Source organism: Mesoplodon bidens, assembly GCF_964165515.1.
Source record: "Mesoplodon bidens genome assembly, chromosome: 2".
Lineage (NCBI taxonomy): Eukaryota > Metazoa > Chordata > Mammalia > Artiodactyla > Ziphiidae > Mesoplodon > Mesoplodon bidens.
In genome coordinates this window covers 139065285-139080251 of record NC_138177.1, presented here as the reverse complement: position 1 = coordinate 139080251, position 14967 = coordinate 139065285, and positions in this window count along the sequence as shown.

Below are 14967 nucleotides of genomic sequence, written 5' to 3'. Positions count from 1 at the left end.
ATATTTCCAGAAGCAGGAAAACCCCTAGGGTCCCATTCCTCAGCTCCTCCTCAGCCCACAGGAAGGTTGCCCTACAGCCAATGGAAGATATTTTTTTTTTCTTCCTGAGACGCTCACGGATAACACTTGGTTAGCCTGGGGTTACCAGCAGCTCCTAATCACCCTTACCCCACAGCTATTCTACAGATGAAAAGCTGTAGGATGGGCATGTCTTTATCCAAAGCCTGTGTTGAACCAGTGGGGAAACCGAGGTCATCAAGGAGATGGGACCAGCTCCACGTTACATAGTCGGGCCAGCAACAGCCAGAAGCAGGCTGGAAACCCCACCCATCCAGCCTGAACCCTGTTTCTTTCCATCATACCTTGTAGGTATGATGAGGTCCGCACAGTATGCCCAGAGTAAATCTCTACTATAAGTGTTTTATATGATTCTCAAAATTCTAAACAATTGTAGATATCCCCTGAAAACTTACTTGTAGAAATAAAGAAAAAAATAGCTCAGGAAATAACTTGTCTCTCTCAGCCCTTACTTAATCTGTTTACTCAGAATTACCAGGCCAATTACCAAGCTGTCTCCTTCCCTCCCCAGGGGGCTTGAAGGAGGTAAATTTAGGACATCACAATGAGTTCAATGCACTAATGTTTGTGAAGTGCTTCAGTTTACATCAGCCTTGTGAGGTGAATGCATGACTATTGCAAGAGAGACAGCATGTCCTGGCCGTGTTTCCACTGGACGCTGGAATGAGAGAACCCTGCGGTTAGACCCTAGTCCCAACACACACAAGCTGTGTGAGCTCAAGACAGGCATTCATCTTCTCTAAGCCACTATTTTCTCCATTTTACAAAACGGACATCATACCCACCTTGCAGATGAATGAGATAAGGGTCCAGCACATTACAGCACTCAGTAAATGTTAGCATTGCTTATCCTTGTATCCTCTGCCAGGGACCACAATACCAAAAAGGTAGTTAACCCTGGGGCTTGCTATCCCATCTCAGGCAGAAAATATAAATGAACATCAGAAGGGTTTGAGAGGTTCCAGATGACAAATCCATAATGGGAGCTAGATATATTCAGGATGGGCACAGCACTCTGGTTAATCTAATTGGAATGAATCCAGGTCTTACGTGGGAGTTACTGGGAAGATGCACTATTTTTTCCTGCAGGTTCAGGATGTGAACCTGAAGAATGCAGGCCTGGCGGTGCTGGCCGCCATCTTGCCAGCGTGGAGGAAAGGAGGCCTGAGAGAGGAAGAGAGATGGGGTCCTGATGACATCCTTTGACTCCTCCCTCCAACAAGGTCTACCCCAGACATTTAAATTGTATGCACCAATGCATTCTTTTTGAGTGGGGGAGAGTGTCCATGGCTTGCAAGTAAAAGAATCCTACAGATTCACCCATTGGCCTCAAGGGGTGTTGAAAGATCAGGAGAGACACTAGCCCACTGGGTAAGAAGAGTTGGATGGTCCCACTGGAATGAGATACACAGGACACTTCAGGCCATTGTGCAAATGTTCTACTTCTTAAACAGAATAGTATGTATGTAGATTTTTGTATGTTCCTCTTTCTGCCTTGCATGTATGAAAAATCTCATGCCACAAATTTTTTTTAAATTCTACCTGCAGAAGTATAGCTTGAAACAACCTTTCTAGAGACAATTTGGCCATACATATCAATTACAATGCACAATTTATCAATTTTATTAAATTACCAATTTAAAATGCACATCTCTTTTAGCCCTAAAATTCCTCTTCTTATCCTAAGAAAATACTAAAATGTGCACAAAGATTTATGTTCCACACTGTTTATCATTTTCAAAAATTAAGAACTTAGGAGTTTTATCAATGAGGAATTGAGAAAATTAACAGTAAATCCTTACAATGGAATATTTATGTAGTCATGAAAAAGAACATAGTAGATTTGTTTATGCATTGACGGGGAAAACATATATAATATACAGCTAAGTGGAAGGGGAGGGGAAGAATTGTGTATCATTTAGATACTTAGTGTCCAGGCACCACTAACAGAAGACCTCATCACAGTGGCTTAAAATCACAGGAAGTTATTCTCCAATGTTAAAGAAGACCTGGAGAAGGACGATGGGGACTGGTATGGCTATTCCTTTAAGTCATCAATGCCTCAGTTACTCTCTTCTGGTCCCTAACATGTGGCTTCCATCCTCAGAGTCCCCTCACGGCCTAAGATGACTACTGACACTTTACCTTGACACCTGTTTTGTAGGTCAGAAGGAGTCAGGAAAAAACGCTAAAAAGACACACCTCCCATCTCCATCAGCCTCTCTTAAGCAACCTTCTTGGTGCTGCACAACCTGTCTGCTTATATGCTGTTGGCTAGAACATAGCCCCCTGCACACACATTGCTGGAACAGAGGCTGAGCAATGTAGTCTTTATTCTGGGTGGCAATGTGCTCAGCTAGAGATCAAGATTCTGCACTAAGGTTTGTGTGTGTGTGCGTGTGTGTCTGTGTCTGTGTCTGTGTGTGTACGTACAATGCAACATATAGGTTTATATGCATACAGAATACAGTCTGGAAGCACATACACATAACAAAAAATGGTTATGTCTGGGAAGTCAAATTAGAGAGAATTCTTTTACTTGCTACTCCATATCATCCTGAATTAACAGAATGATTTTCAACCAGTTTACAGTATTTTTGAAATCAGGAAAAAAAAACATATATATACCTCAGTTTTGAAGAAAAAAGAGCTAGCGGCCTTAAAGTCCTATAATGTAAACTTCAGTGTGCATTATGTAATTAGCAACAATACTTTATCCCAGGGCTTGAGTATATGCATTTATACTCATGCAATTATTAAGCATTCTTAGAGCCTTCAGAGCATAGTAGGCATTGAATAAGGGAAAGGCCAAAAACAGAACACAGAAGACATGAAAACCTCCTCTGATCTAAAGAAATTAGAACCTACTGATGATACTCTTATCGTGATTCAGTGAAGACTTCCTTTTATAAACATTTCACCTCCCCATGAGATTCACCCAATGAACATTAATTGAGTGCCTACCATGGGCCAGGCAGTTTATTAGGCCCTTTCCATCTTTCTCATTTAATCTTTAACAAAAACCGTGGCAGGCAGATACTACTGTCCCATTTCATAGATGAGGAAGCCAAGCCACAGAGAGATGAAATAAGATTTTTCTTTCTGTTTTTGTTTGTTTGTTTGTTTGTTTTTGCAGTATGCAAGCCTCTCACCATTGTGGCCTCTCCCATTGCGGAGCACAGGCTCTGGACGCACAGGCTCAGCGGCCATGGCTCACGGGCCTAGCCGCTTCACAGCATGTGGGATCTTCCCGGACCGGGTCACGAACCCGTGTCCCCTGCATTGGCAGGCGGACTCCCAACCACTGTGCCACCAGGGAAGCCCTGTTTCTGTTCTTTTTAATACGTGGAAGACCCGTGTTTCCTGGACCAAGAATCAGTGTGTTGGGTGTCAGTGTTTTCTGCAAGGGGTGTGACCTCAAACTTTTTAAAGAATCATCTACCTTTTGGGAAAACATTTCTGAATTGTCCATTATCAATCACTTCTTCTTGGATACCAACATGAAACACCTGTTTGCCAGTTGGAGCTGTCCTATAATCTGATGCACCTCTGGATCCAGATGAAACATTACATTGTCTTCCCTCTCCATCAGGTGTACAGTTTTTAAACTATCACTGGCATTTCAAGTCTTCTGAAAACAGTATGGCAGTATATGCGTGGTCCATAGCACAGTACAAGCAGCATCTGATAACAGTTTTCATTGTAGAATGTTTTCAGATACTTGAATAAATCAGATCTTTAATTGAGACCCTGTTGATGTTAGCTGGTAAAGCCTTTCCCACCTCACCTCTAGTGTTGACCAAATGTAACTCAACACTAGTTCTCCCTGACTTCAAAGCTCATCGTTTTTCTACCCCACTGGAGGATACCTCCAAGCTGAATCAGCCCCAGCTCCTCCTCCAGAGGCCAATGGATGATGAATGGCAAATAATCCTCACCCGAGTTCCCCGTCTCAAACCTTAGGTGCCTCAGAGTCTAAGGCTTTCTAAAATTAGGTTGATCGCTTCCTTCCTTACCTCCAGCCAGTTTTAAATATAAGCTCTCCTATCCATCTTCCTTACTTGCTGATGTTTCCTCTGCGCTTTCATGGACCATCAAGACCCAGCAGTATTTTTCCTATTGCCCTCTTAACTTCCTTTGGGAGTCTGACTTGTTACTCATTTCGGACTCGGTGTCTTGTGAACCTGTAAATGGTCTTCCTTACTAACTCAGCTCTGACGCAAGTCAGGAAGATTCTCCCATGTTTTAGTCACCCCTTAGAGATAGGGCTCTGGATGTCATGCAGCCCCTCCAATGTATCTCCAATGAATTTCCCGGAGGCAGTGGGTGTGGTAGAAAGAGCTTGGGCTTTGAACCCAGATGGACTTGGTTTGAATCTTAGCCGTGCAATAATTCTGAGTCATGATTTCTTTATTTATAAAATGCAGGTGATAATACATCTTCTCCAGGCTGCACGTGAGGGTTAATTGAGATAAGTATTTTTTTGCCTGGCACATGGGAATCGTTTAATAACTTTTGTTATTTATCTTACCTCCAGTTTTCTTGACTGAAAATGCCCCAAATTCTCATCATATAGCTAAAGAATATTAACATCAATTATAATTAGGCCAACAGTTAACACGGCATAATCATTAAAAGCAGGGGCTCTAGGAAAAACTGCGTGAGTGTGAATCTCAGCTGCACCACTTAGTAGCTATGTGACCTTGGGCATTTACTTAAACCTCTGGACCTCAGTTCTCCCAACAGCAAAGTGAGTTTTACGATGTTACGATGGTACCCACCTCATGGGGTTAGATCACTTAAAATAATGCCTTGCCCGTCATAAACGCTAAATTTGTGTGCGATATTATTGTTGCTAACATGCTTTGATCTCTTGTTAAACGCCACAGTCTCTGTTAAATTCTCATGCATTCTCTCGCATTTTCACAATGTCGCAGGTCATACGATCCCCACTTTTGAGCTGGGGGAACTGAGGTTCACCGTGAAAGGATGACTTACCCCGGATCCCAGAGCTCGTAGGTGGCAGAGGTTGGGTTCATGACAGGCAATCAACACCAGAGCCCTTTTCACTCCGCTCTGAGGTTACAGCCATCTGACTCCAGCTTATTATCCAAGAAGCCCTCTTGGCTCTTTCCCAACTTCCTATCCTGATATCTCAGGGACATTTCCACATTAATCTTGGTTTCCTTTGCTATTTATGTTCTGTTACCCTGCCCATGCTGTATCACAAGGGTTGATTAATCAGAAATTGTGTCTCAGTGGTTATGACCCTAAAGGAAATGTACCAGAACCCCTGTAACCATTACGGATCTCAGGTCATGAATGATAGGCTGTTTATCAGAGGGCAGAATGCAACCCATTGTTGGAATGTAAAGAAAAGATGACCAGGTTAGAGGGCCTCATATAAGACATGGGCCTCTGGGACCTGCTGAGTAAGCTGGTGCACATATGGTTCTTGGTAAACAGGATGGTGTTGGCCCAAATTGCTAACACTCAGCTCTGCCATGCTGTGAACTGTGATGCACCAGGAGCAAGGATGCATTGCCATGGAGATAGCAATGCATCCACCTGACAACCAGTAGAAATTGAAATCGTAGTATCTGCCTCTGATTGGGTGCTTCCCATGTGCTAAAGAAGAGGTACACATACCTCCTGGGTGTCAGCTCTTACCAGGCCCTGCCTTGCCCTTGAAGCTCCAAGAATCCCAAGCAACCCAGAGCTCCTCAGAGGCACCATGCTAATCCCTGCCTCTGTGCCTTTATCCATGCAGTCCTTCATTCAACAAATATATCCCGACTATCTACTATGTGTCTTTTTTGGGTGGAATTTTGTCACCCCAAAATTCATATCTTAAAGTCCTAACCTCCAGTACCTCCGAATGTGAACTGAATTGGAAATAGGGTCATTGCAGATGTAATTAGTTAAGATGAGGTCACACTGGAATACAGGGAATTGTGTCCTTATAAAAAGAGAAAATTTGGACACAGGCACACACACACACACACACAGGGGTAATGCCACATGAAGATGAAAGCAGAGAGCAAGGTGATGTGTCTACAAAACAAGGAACACCAAAGATTGCCAGCAAACCACCAGCAGCTAGGAGAAAGACATAGAACAAATTCTTCCTCAGAAGAACCTCAAAAGGAACCAACCCTGCTGACCCCTTGATCTCAGATTTCTAGCCTCCAGAAACATGAGAAAATAAATTTCTGTTGCTTTAGCCACCCAGCCTATAGTACCTTGTTACTAATACAGCATCAGACCTGAAGGGATGGGGATCTGGCACTGAACAAGACAGGTGAGGTCCCTGCCCACATTGAGCTTACCTTCCAACAGAGAAGACAGACTCTAAGTACACAAAAATAAATATACTATGACTTCAGGTCATGATAAGTGATGTAAATGAAACTAAAGCAGGATAAAGGGATAGGAAGTGACCAAAGTGCTCAGAGAAAATGCCTGTGAGGAGGGGACATTTTGAGCAGAGGCCTGCAAGAAGTGAGAAATAAGCCATGCAAAGTTATGAAAAAAGAATATTCCACGTTGGTCCCTTTGTCTGGACGGTGGTCTACCTCGCCTGTGCCCTCTCCCAACCCTCCCAGTACCTGTCTGATTCATCCTTCTAGTCTCAGCTCAGATGCCATCTCTTCCAAGGAGACTGTGCTGACCCACAGACTAAGCTAAATGCTGGGCCCCCAAACACCTGGAGTACATGTGTGTCCCTGAACTCCTTGTTTTATAAGTTTTTTGGTTAGTTTTATGTCTCTGTAACTAGATTGTGCTTTCATAGAGGACAGGATTATGTCCTATTCATTTCTGGGTACCCAGAGGTCACCACAGAAACTGGTGAACAAGAGGTGTGTAATAAAGTTTAATGGATGGATGGTTGGATGGATGGATGGAGGGATGGACCGATGGACAGATGGGTGGATAGAAGAAGAGGTGAATGGAATTATGTTACTTATTCCTCACTACCACCTTGTGGGATAGTTATTATTGTACTCATGGTACTGATGAGGAAATTTGGGTCTCACTGAGGAGGGATACCGGCTATTCACACTATTCCCACTGACCACGTTCTAGGCCACAATTCAACTGGCCTGATTCAAATTGTCAAAGGAGCTAGCTGAGCAAAGTCACCAGTTGGGCCCAAGTTCCTTGACGTGCACAGTCCTTTACAAATTACCCTCTGACATTTCCATTTGTTCCTCACAACAGCCTGAAAGTACCCAAATAGGATAATTGTCTTTATCTGACGGATAGGAAAATCCTAATTCAGGGAGGTGAGCTGAATTGCCTGGGGTCTCAACAGCCAGCAAGTAGAGCAAGGACTCCTGGCTCCCTGCTTTTTCTATTCATGGTGCTGCCACCCCACCTCACAGACCCTCGGAACCATGTCTTAGATTCTTGGACCTAAGAGGACTCGGACTTCATCTAGGCCAACCTCTTATAGACAAGGAAGGAGTAGCTCAGGGCTGGCAACCCCTATGCTCACCATCCTTCCCTCAGGCTGACCCCACTTCACTCGCTCTAAGAAAATACCAGAGAGATACTACACTGTCCAAAGACAACAGGAAACACCTGCCCTTTAAAACAAAATGAACAAAACGCAAAACAAGGAAAGAGAAAAGGAAACTATTATCTAGACAGAACCCTAAAACTCGCTTTTCCCTGAGAACTGAACGCTCTTCGTCAAAGCCCCTTTCCCTTTAAGACCGTAAGCTTTTCTGGAGGATTAAGTTGGAGGAGGACAGAGTAATGATAAATCCACGAACCACAGCAGCCCCTCCATCAGTCCTTTAATGAGAAACACGTGGAGGTGGAGGGGCACGGAGGCAGGGATGGACAGGGTTCAAGGAGATCCCCTCTTGCCGGTGTGGATGGAGAGTGGTTGTATCGACTCCACATTCCTAGCGGGAAATGGCAGGGTGCAGGAGTCCCACTGCAGCCAGCAGCCTGGGGGTCAGCAAAGGTGACTGGTGACTTCACTCTCACCGTCCACATTTCCCAGCAGCTCTCTGTTCTGTTCTGGGCCTCTGTGCCCAGTTCAAAGTTATGGATTCAACCCAGAGAGGTCAAGGTCAGATCCAGGAGGTGCAGGCAGCCCCAGTCAGCCATGTGAAGAAAATCAAGCTTACAAAGCATTTTGGGGTATAACATCTCAAAAGTGGTCTAAAACTGAAGGCTCTTCTTACCCCAGGAAGCCTGCTTCCACTCCTGTGTTCTCAAAAACACCAACAAGGGCTTCCCTGGTGGCACAGTGGTTGAGAGTCTGCCTGCCGAAGCAGGGGACCCGGGTTCGTGCCCCGGTCCGGGAAGATCCCACATGCCGCGGAGCGGCTGGGCCCATGAGCCATGGCCTCTGAGCCTGCGCGTCCGGAGCCTGTGCTCCACAACGGGAAAGGCCACAGCAGTGAGAGACCCGCGTACTGCAAAAAAAAAAAAAAAAAAAAACACCAACAATATCCACATTCAGCTGGAAAAAACTCAGTCCCTTCATTCTATCCTTGGATCATTCCCATAGTCAAATGATGGGCAAAGGCAGCTGACCCTACCTGAGAAACGTCTCCCCAGGCACACTTCCTCCCCATTCCTGGAGCACCTGGCCCAGGTCTGGCCTCATCACCTCTTGCATTGGTATTCTTATTGGAGCAGCCCCTCCCTCCCCTGACAACCTACCCCATCTGTTGGCGTGATTTTCCTGCACAATTAACCTGATCAGGTCAGACCCCTGCTCCAAATGCCAGGTTCCTGTTTCCCTTGAGATACATCCGGACTCTTCATCAGGGAACATGAGGCTCAGTGTAACTATGACCAACCTCACCTCCTTCTCTCCTACCACCTCCCATTTTTCTCTCCGGCAGCTCTCAACTGCTTGTAGTTACAGCCACACTGTGCCATTTACATCTCCATTCATTTCCACATGTTATTCCCTTTTCCTGGAATGACTCTCTTCCCTCACCATCTCCCACCTGCTATTGCCCGGCCTTACTGCTTACTCATTCTTTGAGGGCCGGCACAGGTAATCACCTCCTGGAAGAAGTTTAGCCAGTTCTCCCTCACACCAGGCCAGCCACCAAGCTGGGGCAGGTGCCTTCTCCATACTCCCACAGCCCCCTCTTGCTACACTGTGCACCCAGAGTGACAGCCACCTGTTCATGTCCCTTTCTTCTGACTCCTCCTCAGGGGCCAGGGTTCTGTTTTACTCATCTCCACATCACCAGCTGCTGGTCAAAGTCAGAACTCCATAAATGTCTAGGGGATGAATGAACGAATGGTTGATGGACTTGATGTGACTTATGAAGGAAAGTAAGGAGTCCAGGAGAGTTCCAGGTCAGAGGCTACAACAAGGGGCTGGATATTGATGCTTTTCATAAGATTGGAAATACAGAACGAATGAAGGTTTAGAGAACAAAGGGCTACCCCCATTGGGTAGAGACATCCACTAGGCAGTTAGATCTATGTACACATCTGGAGTTCAGGAAAGAACTTATCTGCATGAGGGGTATCATTTGGGGAATCACTGCAGTGGGAAAATTGCTCAGAGAAGGGTCTAGAGTGAGAAGAAAACAGGGGAGGAACACTGGTATTAAAACATGGGCAGAGTCGTGCTTTGTGACCACCTAGAGGGGTGGGATAGGGAGGGTGGGAGGGAGATGCAAGAGGGAGGAGATATGGAGATATATATATATATGTATAGCTGATTCACTTTGTTATGCAGCAGAAACTAACACACCATTGTAAAGCAATTATACTCCAATAAAGATGTTAAAAAAAAAAAAAAACATGGGCAGAGAAAGATAGTTCCATGTAAATAACAGTGGGGACATGGCCAAAGAGGTAGGAGCTACTCTATCAGAATGTGATGTCACCCAGACCAAGGGAGGAGAGCATTCCAAGAAGGGGATGACCAGTGCTTCCAAATGCAGCAGTCACTTCTTAAACGATGGGCAAGGCCCTTTATAATCTAGCCTTGCCTAGATTTCCCACCTCATCCCCTCACACCATAGATTCCAGCCTGTCCGCATGGCTTAGCATTCCCTGAATATCCTATGGCATTTCACCTTCCGGTACCTTTGTTCATTCATTTCCTCTTCCTATAAGGTCCATATCCACCTATCCTGAAATTGTCATTACCAATCAAATGCCATCTTAAGCTTTTCCTCCTATAAAGCTTGCCTAACCTGTTGACCACTCCTTCCTCTAGGCCTCTACTCTTCTGTGAACTTGGCTCTTACACATCACCTGTAAGACTATATTTTTATTGTCATGGCTCTCTTACCCCCAAGATTGAGCTGTCTGGGGGCACAGGCTGTCTATTTATTTCTACAATGCAGAGAGCAGACACAGGGTCTGGCATAAAGTCAGCAGCTCATATATTTTATTGAATGAGAAAGACTGAACAAAATACTTTGCACGTCAACATCACTCATAGAACAAATCAGTAGAAGTGCAAAAATCAAGATCCAATTAATTGAGGGTTTTCCTTTGCTGGGTTTTGGTTAACTAAAGTTCCCCTGGGTTAATGCCTAGATTGATGTTATACAGAATGCATTGAATTTTGCCCTGGCCTATATGAGCTCCTGAATATAGTTGTAAATGAACTAATCTGGGTAGGAGGGATCACCTTCGTGGGGTTACATAAAAACATCTATTTGTGTTGAGGCTGCCAAATTGGCTTTCCCTTAGCCCCACTGCACGGAGGGTGTCTCATAAATGTTAAATAATCATATTAACCATGCTCAAGGGGGTGTCAGTGGTCATAAAAGGTGGATTTTATGGATGCTTCTCTGTATCTCCTGGTGGGTGGCTACAACTTACACAGGCCTGGTGGCCAGAGGTCTCCATACAGCCTGCATCTAAGAGACCTGTATGCTTGGGTGGCTTGGATCCAATCACAAGCTGGGACGCCCAACCACTGATTGATTGAGGAAGGCCACCCACACTGAGCCTTCTGGAATCCATTGGTGAGTCACGGGCCAAAGGATTATGTCTTCAATATGGGCCATTGGGCCTGATACCAAGGTATTTCCTGCTTATAGCTTAGCAGAGCTGTCCTTAATGAGGGTGATGACCTGTAGGTCCAAGAAATAACCAGATGAGAGGAAAACCTTAGCCTTATTTACACCTCATGAGACATGGCTTCCTAAGCCTTTTCTGTTTGATTCTATATTCTCCAGCAGACCTCAGTTTATACTCATGCTATCATTTATCCATTGTATTCATTAATTCCATGGCCATTAGTTGAACACCTGGGCTAGATAGATGTTAGAAGTACAGAGATGAATAAGACATCGTTCCCAACCTTTTGGGTTAACTGTAGAGATATAAGTAAGAAGCCATTCCCATGCAATGTGTTATGTATATATGGCCATAAAGGTATGTACAAAGGGAAGAAAGGGGACCGTGGAGGTGACATTTGTACTGAGTTTTAAAGGATGAATAGAATTCCAGCCGGCAAGTAAAAGGGAAGAAGTGAGGGTGCCAGGTATCCAGGGGGGTGGAGGAGGCATTTTAAACAAGTAGATACATAAAATTAGAGGGGTGCTGAAGTGGGGGTCAAGAGCAGGATCTCTGCCTCCATAATTCCAGGGATACCACTCACATCAGAGTCTACAGAGTAAGCTGGTGGTTATACGCCCCTCACGGCCCTCATCAGGAGACTTGGGTTCAATGCCTGACTCTGCTATTAACCAGCTGTATGACCTTGCGTGATGCTCTTCCTGTTCCTCACTCCCTTCAAAAGTGGAATCAAGAAACTGAACTGGATGGTATCTAAATAATCTCTTCTCTCTAGACTCCTCTATGAGTCTGTGAATCCAGGGTGAGATGAAATGACGTAGGAGTTAAAGCTTGTCATTTCAGGACTGAATTAGGCATTGTCCTTAGAAATAAAACTCTAATCTTCCCCAAACTCTTGATTTGTGTACATTTTTTACATAATGTTGGTTAAACATTGATACATAAAATATGAGCACTAAAAGGGAATTTAAAGATCATTTAACCTAGTGGTTCATTTTTGAAAAGGTGAGACTGAGGCCCAGAGACAGTAAATGATCCACCCAAAGGCACATGGTAGGTTAGGTCAGGACTAGGACTCGACCAGACTCTTTGTCCCAAGCCAAGCAGTTACCAAATTTGACCACAACTCCTTCCAATACATTATAATTTTCTTGGCCCAAGTTTCAGGTTTATTAAAAAAAAGAAGAAAACAAAACAGAAAAAGAACCAGCATTCTATTAAGAAGCATAATGTTGCTAATGAAGGCTGCCTGCAGATCTTCCCCTGTGCCTCTAGGACAGCCTATTCCCACTCTGCTGGCTCCCAAACATCAGAGCATCCAGTTGACCAAACCTGCAGATCTAGGACCATAGCACACTTCCACCTAATATTTCTTTGAAATACAAGAATTCCAAACCCTTTTCCTCATAAGTAAATTAAATCTATGTATATATTCAAGTCACTTTACATGTGGCCAAAATATTCCAAGCATCATCCACCCAGATACCCAAATGAGAAACCCGAGTATGATTCCAGCTCCTCCTCTCTCTCCCATTCTCTCCTCCTATTCCAAAACATTCCCTCTCTCCAACCTCACTGACCCACTTCATAGCCTCACCCTTTCGTACCTGGACTATTACATTAGTCGCCTAACTAGTCTCCCTCCCTCTCATCCATCTTCTTCCTCCTGCCACCATGATGGTTTTGATTCTGCCCTGCTCAAGGGCAAACCAGGGGCACTCCCACACCTATCCAGTCTTAAGCATGGCATCTCACATGGTTGCCACCTTCTCCCACCCACCTTCACTGTTTATCTCTGCCTTCGTACTCCACCAGAGTATGTACAGTTACTATTTATGGTTCTACAGGTATGCTGTGCTACCTGAGGCCTCCACACCTTTACTCAGGCTGTTTCCTATGCCCAGAATGCTTCCCCCATCCTCAAATCCATCTGCCTTGTACCTGCCTCCTGTTCAAGTCTGCTCGGGATACCACAACAAAATACCACAGACTGGGTGGCATAAATGAGAAAAATTTATTTCTTCACTGTTCTAGAGGCTAGAGGTCCATGATCAAGGTGCCAGCAATCTCAGTTTCTGGTGAGAGTGCTCTTCCTGGCTTTCAGACAGCTGCCTTCTCTCTGTGTGCTCACGTGGGCTTTGCTCCATGTGTGTAGGAAGAGAGAGCTCTCTGCTGTCTCTTCTTCTTCTTACAAAGCCACCGATGCTATGGGATGAGGGCTCCACCCTTATGATTTCATTTAACCTAATTGCCTCCCTAAAGGCCCTCTGCCTATATACAATCACATCGAGGGTTAGAGTTCAACATATGAATCTGGCAGACACAATTTAGTCCATAACACCTCCATTATAGCACTCATCTCTATGTATTATGATGTTTTATTTTCATGTCTTTCTCCTCCATTGGATTCTAAGTTCTTGAGGAAAATTAGAATCGTCTCTGAATCCTTATGTTGGTGAAGCCTGGTCCAGGTTTTGTGAAGCCCGAGGCTTATAAAATGTGATGGGCCCTCACTAAGGAAGGGATTAAAAGTTAGGTCCGAAATGACTTGAAAAAGGGCTCATGCAAGTGAGGAGCCCTGGAGCTTCAGCTTCATAGCTTCACAGTTTACTGCCTCTGGGCTAACAATAAAAAGCTTCATTGGGTCCTACAAAGACTACAGGCTGGGGCACATTCAAATTTCTCATCTGACTTTGGGCAGGTAACTTCATTATCCACACTTCAGTGTTTCTGTGTGTGTAAAATGGGCTTATAATACCTGCCATGAGGTTGTTTTGAAGATGTAATTAAATAACCTGAAAATACATTAAGTATTTGTTTACTTGCTCATTGTCTGTGTTTCCAACTACGATGTAAGCTCCTTTCAGAAAAGAGACCTGCCTTGGTTGTGGCTGAAACTCTTCCAAGATGGTGCCTGGAAATGGGTGGATGCTCCATAAATATTTGTTGGGTGAAAGAATGCAGTGCCTTGTGGGACCTGAAAGAATGGTGCTTGGTAAGTTCTCCCAATTGTAACTATTGCTACTATTAATGAGTCTTAGTTAAATGAATAAGGAAGAGACAGAAAATACCAACGATCAGAAGACATAAAAAATCAGTGATAGCTAGACTCTGGAGAGCATTACCATTCAAAATCTCTTATTGTCTTAAATGTTTTTACACTGAGAATAAGAATACATCTGGAAGGAAAGAAGGAAGAAAGGAAGTTGAGGGAGGGAGGGAAGGAGGAGAGGGAGGGAGAGAGGAAAAGAAAAAGAGAGAGAGACAGACCAAACAATAAATAAAACAAAAGAACACTGAAAACCATCCAGGCAATGGGGAGAGTCAAAATAGGAAAGCCCCAGAAATTTGACATCGTTTCTTCCAGGGCCAAGATAACTTACATCAGCTCCCTTTGTGGTCTCCAGGGAGTAGGGAGTGTTGCTGGGTGCAGAATGCTCTCCAATCAGCCTTCTAAGAGGGGCAGGCAACCTCAAATCATGTCAGGCCCCAGTCTCTTCCAGCTTGGAGCTGAAAAGCCAGTCCTCCAAGTTAACTCTGAACTCCTCACCCCAATCAATTAAGAGAAATCCCATCAAAAACCCCAAGTAAGTTTGCTTGGCCTGACCTAGCTAAAGAGGCATTGCTCCTGCTGGAAGAATCTATCATTTTTAAATGGCTCACACTGATGGTTGAGGAATTCAGGCTGAATCCCAGCACCTCAAGAGCCTAGAGGGACCCCCACACTCACAGAGGGCCCCCTTCATTAGAGATGGGGAAACTGAGGCTCCAAGACAACCAGCTACTTTGTCAGGGTCACAGAGCTTCATTATTACTATTGCTAAAGGGAATCCCTAAGATAGACCTAGCCTCCTACACAGTGCA